Consider the following 8,121-nt stretch of genomic DNA (forward strand, 5'->3'; position numbering starts at 1 on the left):
CCTCGGGTTTCACAGTAAGGTTGGGTCTCCCTGCCCTCCAGCCAGCCCCCCTCACCCGAGGCCCTGAGACACGGGCCACTATGCCCCCGTGTGAGACAGGATGGGCTGTGGGTGCCGTCCAGGGCGACGCTGAGGTTGGGAGTGTCCTCGAGTTGCCCTCTGGAGTCTCAACAGGTTTTCTCTGCCCGAGGACCCAGGCTGCCTTCCCATCTCCGGGCTCGGGCACCCCCACTGCTCCCGCCGGCTGCACCCTTTGAGTCCAAGGGCTCTCTCCTCACCTCGTCTGTCTCCTGCTCTCGGACCCTCCTCCGTCCCTCCCCCCATGTCACCCCATCCTCCTGTGTCATCAGCTTCCTGCGGTTGCTTCGTAAGGAACCACCTTGCTTTTCTCCTTCCTTATATGGTATATGGACCGACCTTCCTGAGAGCAGGTGGTCCACTCTGACCGCCTCCTTCTCCTCCCCGTCTCCCCTCAGCTCTAGGTAGTGGGTGCCCGCTCCTGGCGCCCCCTCCTGGCGCCCCACTGGAAGTGCCGTTGGCTCTGCCGCCTTTAGCTCCAAGGGCTCCTCTGGCCATCTCACTTTCGTTGGCAAAGAGAAGCCTGGGGTTGGCGCCATCCTCGTACTCCTGCCTCATTGCAGCCGGGAGTCAGCCCTCAGGACGGTCTGGTTGGGAGCTTCTGGGGAAGACGCTGGAGCCAAGGAGAAGACAGGGCGCCAGGGGCGTCCCTCGGGAGAGGGAGGAGCCACAGGGCCCTGACTCCGAATGCTGGCCCAGCCCCACTCAGTTCGGTAAAAGGTCTTGAGCTCCTTTTCTCCTTAGAATGAGTCAAACCGGTTTGGACCGCACCCGCATCTCTTCCCAAGCACAGGCGGTCCGCACGGTCTGGGCTCAGGCCGGGGCACGCGTGCAGGTGGCCTCTGCTCCTGCCCGGGTCTGGCTGTTGACTCCCTTGTGCCACGACACAGGGCCTCCTCCAGGAACCCGTGGCCCTTCCGTAGATGCCAGCTCTGTGCACTCCAGGGCATCCCCACGTGGTCCTCCGCGCTTTGGGATCACCAAGCCCTTTGGCACGGACAGAAGCAGCAGGCTGGCCGGTGGGAGGACAACCGGGTTCACACGGCTCATCTGTGCGAGCAGTTGCCAGGGGTCTGGACATCAGCCCCTGGTTTCCCCAGGACTGTGACTGATGACACATCTGGTCATTCAGGGCAGGCTCGGGGGCCTGGGGAGGGCTGCCCACTCGGGAGAGGCTGGGCCAGCCAGGGAAAACACAGAGACCTAACCCGGGGCCCTGCCCTGCCGCCCTCAGTCCTTCCTGAGACAGGGTGGCCTGGGCAGCCCCTGCTCTGCCCCCCATGCTCCCCGCACACCAAGGGCGGGGCACACCCTGTGCCTGCATCCCGCCATCGTCCCACCACGGGCCCGGGAGGCGCTGTCGTCCCATCTCACAGGCGAGAAAAGCAAGGCCCCTGGTGTGCAAACTGCTTGCACCACAACATGGCCTCCCTGACTCCGAGTCTGTGTTCAACACGAGCCCAGGCCTGTCTGCCCTCCCGTGCGAGGGCCGTCCTGGGGCTGGCAGGCAGGAGACAGACGGAAAGGCAAACCCGAGAGGACGAGGGAGGCTCAGTCTTCGGGCTGTTTTGCCACGTCCCGCTGTTCACCCCGAACCTGAACCAATCCGCTTGTCTGTCCGCCCAGGGCGTTCACAAGCGCACAGGTCCCCCTCTCTGTTCCTCTAGTTAAGACGAAATGTATGTAACACAAGATTCACGTTTTATTTTGTTAATAGTTCAATGTATTTTCATAGCAAACTCACAGGAACAGCACAGAAGACAGACAACATTACAAGCCTGTAGGACGACTCCGGTGGAGAAGTGGAGGGAATGGATGGGTGGGATCCACTGTGTGGTAAAAATGCCACACACACCGTTAGGTGCCGCCAGTAAGAAATTTACTTGCTTTTAAAAATTCCAAATGCTGGCATTGTCTCGGAAAATTTAACAGGTTTATTTATATTGCTACAAAGTTGAACTGCTAAAACGTGTTCACTGAACCATCTTGACTTCCATTATTACTTTATGTCCCCGCATTTACGTCAAAAAAATTCACACACAGATGAAAGTGGGAAAACCGCCAACCCCTGATTTCTGTCCCTGGCTGCCCCTTGCAATCATATACTTAGTTACCTCTGACCCCACGGGAAACATATCGAACATTTGGGACTACCAGTCATGGGAAGAAGAGAATTTTCCTTCAAAGAATGAAACGTTTCCCATCACAGTGGTCTCTTAAGCACGCTCTCCACGTATGCGGCGTGCTAGCTGGGTGTCTTTTGGCGCATCTGTTACACGTGTGGTGTGGACCGCGCACAGGTGAGTGTCTTCAGGAAGGCCAACCAGACAGGCTTCACTTGCTTCCTGCAAAGCACCGACAGCTACACCCTGGAAGCACAGATGTGTTTTGAAATCCCGAGCAATTTCTCCCACCAGGTGCTGGAAAGGAAGTTTGCAGATCAGAAGTTCAGTCGACTTCTGATAACATCTAATTTCACAAAGTGCCACAGCACCAGGCCTGTGACGATGAGGTTTCTTCACCCCTCCAGTAGAGGGCGCACTCTTGCGAGCAGCTTTGGTAGCCAGTTGCTTCCTCCGTGTTTACCACGGGTGGATTTGCGGGCAGTCTGCTTTGTAGGAACCGTGGTATAGCGACCTCTTTACCTACCCCCCCTTCTCCTTCAGCTGGAGCTGGGCTGAGCGGGAGGAGGTGCTGGCGTTAGAGAGCTGGGCATCTGTGGACACCAAGATTCACTGTTTTGAGGTGGACGACTCAGTGGCGTTTGGTTCATTCACAACGTTGTAGAACCATCGCACCTCCATCTAGTTTGAAAATGCTCTTATCGCCCCAAAGGAAATCCTGTGCCATTAAACCAGGGGAGTCGAACTCATTTTCATCAGGGGCCACACCAGCCTCACGGTTGCCTTCAAAGGGCCAAATGTAACTTTAGGACTGTGTAAATGTAACTACTGACTAACCGTTAAGTGAGAGCTCGGCGCTGCTGACTACTGCCGGGTAGAAGGTGCCGGGCCAGATAAAACAAGGTGGAGGGCCGGATTCTGCCCGCGGGCCTTGTGTTTGCCTCCTGTGTGTTAAACGCTCATCCTCACCCGCCCACCCAGGTCCTGGACACCCCCGTCTACACTGTGATGTTGCAGATGCGCCAGTTCCAAATATTTCAAACCGATGCCGTGACGTCACGCACAGCCATCATTCTTGTCCCTGTCAGACTTCCCTCCTACGACAGCTCAGTGATATTTTACTGGGCGGACCCGCCACAGCTGGTCTCTCCACTCCCCTGCTGACGGGCACCCCCGGTCTCCACTGCTGCCTGCTCGAACACTGTTTGAACAAGCACTTGCTGGAGTCGTTCTTCCCGCCTCTCTCGGTGTCGCCTGGGAGCGGAACTGCTGGGGCAGCCCAGCATTTCTCCGTGTTTAACCTTTAGCTTCCGGAGGTGCCGTCAGACGGTGCCCACAGCAGCTGACCTCCGTCCCGTCCCCACCGGCGATCTGGTCCAGTGTCTCCCCGTTCTTGCTCACACTTGTTTACCTGGCTTTAACGGTAACCATCCTAGTGGGTGTGAACGGGTAGCTCACTGTGGTTTTGACGTACGTTTCCCTGGTGACCAATGATGCTGACATATTTTCCTGTGCTTACCGCCTGTTTGAACAATATCTCTTCCTGGGAAGAATGTCTGTTTAAGTCCATTGCCCATTTTTTAAATTGGATTTTTGCCTTTTTGTCGTCGGGGTCGTTTATATGTTCTGGACCCCAGATGCTTTTCCGACACGTGATTTGTAGGCATTTCCTGCTATTCAGGAATGTGTCCCTGTGTTGTCTTGGTCATGCCCTTTGACACACAGATTTTTTTTTTATTTTGAGAGAGCCCAACTATCCACTGTTTCTGTTGCTGCTCGTGCTTCTGTGCCACATTTAAGAATCCATCGTCAAATCCAAGTCGTGACGATTTACCCAGGCTTTTAGCTGAGTTTTATAGTTTTACTCTTACATTTAGGTGTCTTATTTTACGTTAATTTGTATGCAGTGTGAAGTAGGAATCGACTTTATTATTGTGCAAGTGGAAATGTTGCCGTGGGGGGTTAACTGTTGCCGATAAGGAAGAGAACAAAGGGAATCGGATGGACACTGAGCTCAGTGAACTGGGGAGCAGGAGGCTGCTGGCCTAGCCGGGAAGCTGCAGCGTTTGCAGACTCATTCCCACATAGCAGGGGATGGAACCCTGAGCGCACAGGACACCTCCCCGGGAGCCCTGTCCGCCCTCCGGTACCAGACTGCTGGAGGCACCGCAGGAGGAGGAGCTTGACCATAGCGACCTGTCAATCCCACCAGGTGTGGGCCGGTCGGAAGCCTGGGGAAGCCTGGGACGCTGACTGGCTATTTTGTAAAAGCTCCTGGTCCTTCCCAAGCCCAAGGTGGTATAATTCCCAGGAACAAAGGAGAGCTTCTCTGTCTCCCCAGGTACCCCCACACTCGCCTCGTTGGTCCGTGTGTTCTCTCTCTCCTCCAGGAAAACACTCGACCATGTGGGTCCAGCAGCCGTGGGGGCCGCAGCAGGCGGTGTGGGGTCCACAGGACTCAGCTTTAATGTGAAACAGAAGCTCCAGACCTCGGCCTTTGGTTTGGCCTCACTGAGGACACGGTTGGACTTTTTCCATGGCGGACGGAGAGAGATGGGACGTTGGAAACCCGGGGGCAGCCTTCCAGGTGGATAAACCGCCCTGCCACGCCGCAGTCTCCCACTCATGCGGCCTCGGGCTGCTTTCCTTGTGACCCCGTGGAAGAGCTCGATCTCCCTCAGCAGCAGAGAGACTCCTCCTTCCTCACTGAACGGTCTTCGGACACTCGAGACAGGGACTCGGCCACAGCGCGTGGTTCCTTTTGGACTCTGTGTTCTGTTTCGTCGATTCCAACAGCGCCCTGTCTCGAATACTGTAGCTCTGTAGGAAGCCTTGAAATGAGGAAGTGGGAGTCCTCCAAGTTTGTTTTTATTTTCCCGTATTGTGTTGGCTTTCTAGAGCCCTGGGAACCGCATATGCACCTGAGGGCCGTCTTTTCGGTTTCTGCACCAAGGCCGTGGGCATTGTGATACGGTGGCCCCACATCTGCGGCTCACACGCCGTAGCACACCGCCCTAACGATATTCAGTCTCCCAGTCCATGAACACGAGAGGTCTTTCCACTTGTTTTGCTTTTTGTTAATTTCCTTCAGCTGTTTGACGGTATTCATTTTAGAAGTCTTTCACGCTTTGCTTGAAGTTAGCTGTAGGTTTTTTATTACTTTGGATGCGATCATAAATGGAACTGTTTTCTTAATTTCACTTCCCATTCCGTAGTGAAATGAAGAGAAACGCAGCTGCTTGTTTTCATGCTGACCTTGTCTTCTTCGACTTTGCTGAACCCTCAGTTTTTCCAGCTCTGTTGAGACGTATAATTGACGTATAACATTGTGTTAAGTTTAAGGGTTGCACCCATTTCTTTAATCCCAGAAAGATATGGCACTAGAAAAGAGCTTGGGAACTAAGATAAATTGCTTTTGAAGCTCTTTGACTGAGAGGAGATTTTGCGTTGTCACGAAGGATTTGAGAACAGTCAGATGTCATACTCTTTATCAAACCTCCTGTGGCAGCCTGAGAGATCCCCAGCTGCAAGAATGTGCTTCGGGGGGGGAGGTGGGGGTGGCTGGGGAAGGGGGAGTGGTGGGGGGGAAATGGAGACATCTGTACTTGAGCAACAATAAAAAAATAAAAAGAAAATTAATGGGATTAAAAAAATAAATCTGCATTTATACCACACACACAACACACAAGAATGTGCTTCGGGAACCGCCGGCCAGAGCCCCCAACACGCCTCCCTCCTCACGGGCTCAGGACCCGGGCCTCGGCCGGAGTCGACGGCCCCATTCCAGGGCTGACCCAGGCTCCCGCGGCAAGCACAGCAGAAACCCCGCAGCTGACAGAACCTGAGGCCGACCTCCTTCCTCCCCATCCCGGGTGGCCGACCCTTCACTGCAGGTGCAACTTTCTGATCTGCAAGATAAGTCCCTCCAAGGAAAGTGCTCCTAGCGAGGAAGCTTTGTCTCCAGGTGGCACGTAGTGTGCGTGAGCGTGTGCGTAACACTCAATGCCGTGTCAAGTATAAGTCCCTGAACAGCCATGGTAAATACACAAGTCCAGTTCCTACGTTTCTCTTTTGTCATTACATTTATTGTGGGACACTGCTAATAAAACTAGGTTTCAGGTGTACAGCCCTATGATACGTCACCTGGATGTTGCACTGTGCGCGCCTCACCCAAAGTCAAGTCTCCTTCTGACACCACGTGTTCGACCCCCTTGCCCCCCGGCTGCCCCCTTCCCCCTGGTCTCTACCGCACTGCTGTCTGTGTCTGCATCTGTTTGTTTGTCTGTCTGTCCATTTCCGGTGCACGTCCCACACCCGAGCGAAATCAGGGCGTCCTGACCTCTCTGACTGACTACGCTCGGCCTGCGAGTCCCCGTTGTCCCAAACGGCAGCGTTTCACCTTTTCTCACGGCCGAGTAGTGCTGCACTGTACCTACGCACCACGTACCTTTAACAACGCAATTTGTTCCTGAAGCCGTATAAAAAGAGAAATAATTCCACTTTTCAAATAGGAAAAACCAAGAGTGTTCTGTCCCAACCAAGGTGAACTAAAGAATTTTCCCAAATAGAAAAGTGAATTCACTGAACGGCGAAACGAGCTCGTGTGTATAATAAATAGCACCTAGAAAGAAAAGAAACAGCACGTAGAAGTGCGCGCAACCAACATTCATCATACTAACATTTTTCCCTCTTTCCACAGTTTTTGTTTTCACTTTTGTTGTTGTTTTTCCAAATCACCCCTTTGGATGCTCAGTCCTCCCGCAGGCAGACTACCCCCCTCGCCTGAAGTCAGCGCCCAGAAAAACCCTGTGGGCAAAAGGAAGCCGGGGGCTTGGGGTGCGCCCGCAGGCTTGGGGACCAGCCGGGCAGAGGGTCTACGCCCTGCCCACAGGCCTTGCTTCACAGGGGCCCCGGGTGATGTCCTCTCGCTGAAGCTGTGTCACGCCGGAGGAGGGTGTGACTGGGCTGGAAGCTACAGTCACACACTGGCGCCACTCACAATGTTTGGGGCGAACAAGTCATTCCTGGGAAGAAGCAAAGTAAGTGTGTGGGCATCATTATGGCCAAGAGATGTGGAGTGAGTCGCCCTGGGAGGCAGCTGTGGTCCCGGCCCTGCCTCTGCTCTCTCCAGGCCCGAGTGACCGCCGAAGGGTCAGGCCAACTCGAAGCCCTCAAGGGGCCTGGAGGGAACACTGCCCGGGGTCAGTGAGGGTCAGAGGCAACTGAGGGCCCAGACTGCTGGCAGGAATGCCCGGGGCATCCCCAGAGCTGGTGTCCCTGCGCTGTGCTGGCAGCGAGCTGCTCTGGTCCTCAAACCTCAGGCTCCCCGCCAAGGGGCTGCTCCAGCAGTCAGGGGTGGGTGTGGCTGGGCTCGGGACTGTCCCTGAGAAGGCCCAGTTGTCCCCTGCTCCTGCCCCAGATACCAGGGCCCGGCTCCCCTGAGCCTCCATAGGCTCTTCCCGCCCTCGGAAGAACCCCACTCTGCAGGCATCCATGTCCCTACTCCACGGAGCCAGGGAGCTGTCCCACGGCAGCCTCTGCATTTCCCTCCAGGCCACGCTCTTCTGTGGCCAAAACACCACCCAGCGAGACATAGACTGATGGGGGAAACCTGAGTGAGATGCTGAAGTGCACTCAGACCCCGGGAGGGACCCCCATCCATCTGCAGGGGGGCAGGGGGTGGGGCACAAGCTGCAGTGAGTCCCTGCTGGACCCTCAACCCTCCCAGGTCACAGACACCTCGGGTCCCCTGAACGAGAGTGTTCCATCGTTTCGCCACCAGCTCCTGGGCCTGACAGCGTGAGCACCCTGAGGACCAGCTGGCTTGTCCACTCCACACCTGAGTCCCTGCTGTCCCCGCCTGTCCTGATACGTGGCTCGTAGGCCACACTGAAGGTTGTAGCCCGCAGGAGCACCTTTC

Source organism: Desmodus rotundus, chromosome 11, assembly GCF_022682495.2.
Source record: "Desmodus rotundus isolate HL8 chromosome 11, HLdesRot8A.1, whole genome shotgun sequence".
NCBI lineage: Eukaryota > Metazoa > Chordata > Mammalia > Chiroptera > Phyllostomidae > Desmodus > Desmodus rotundus.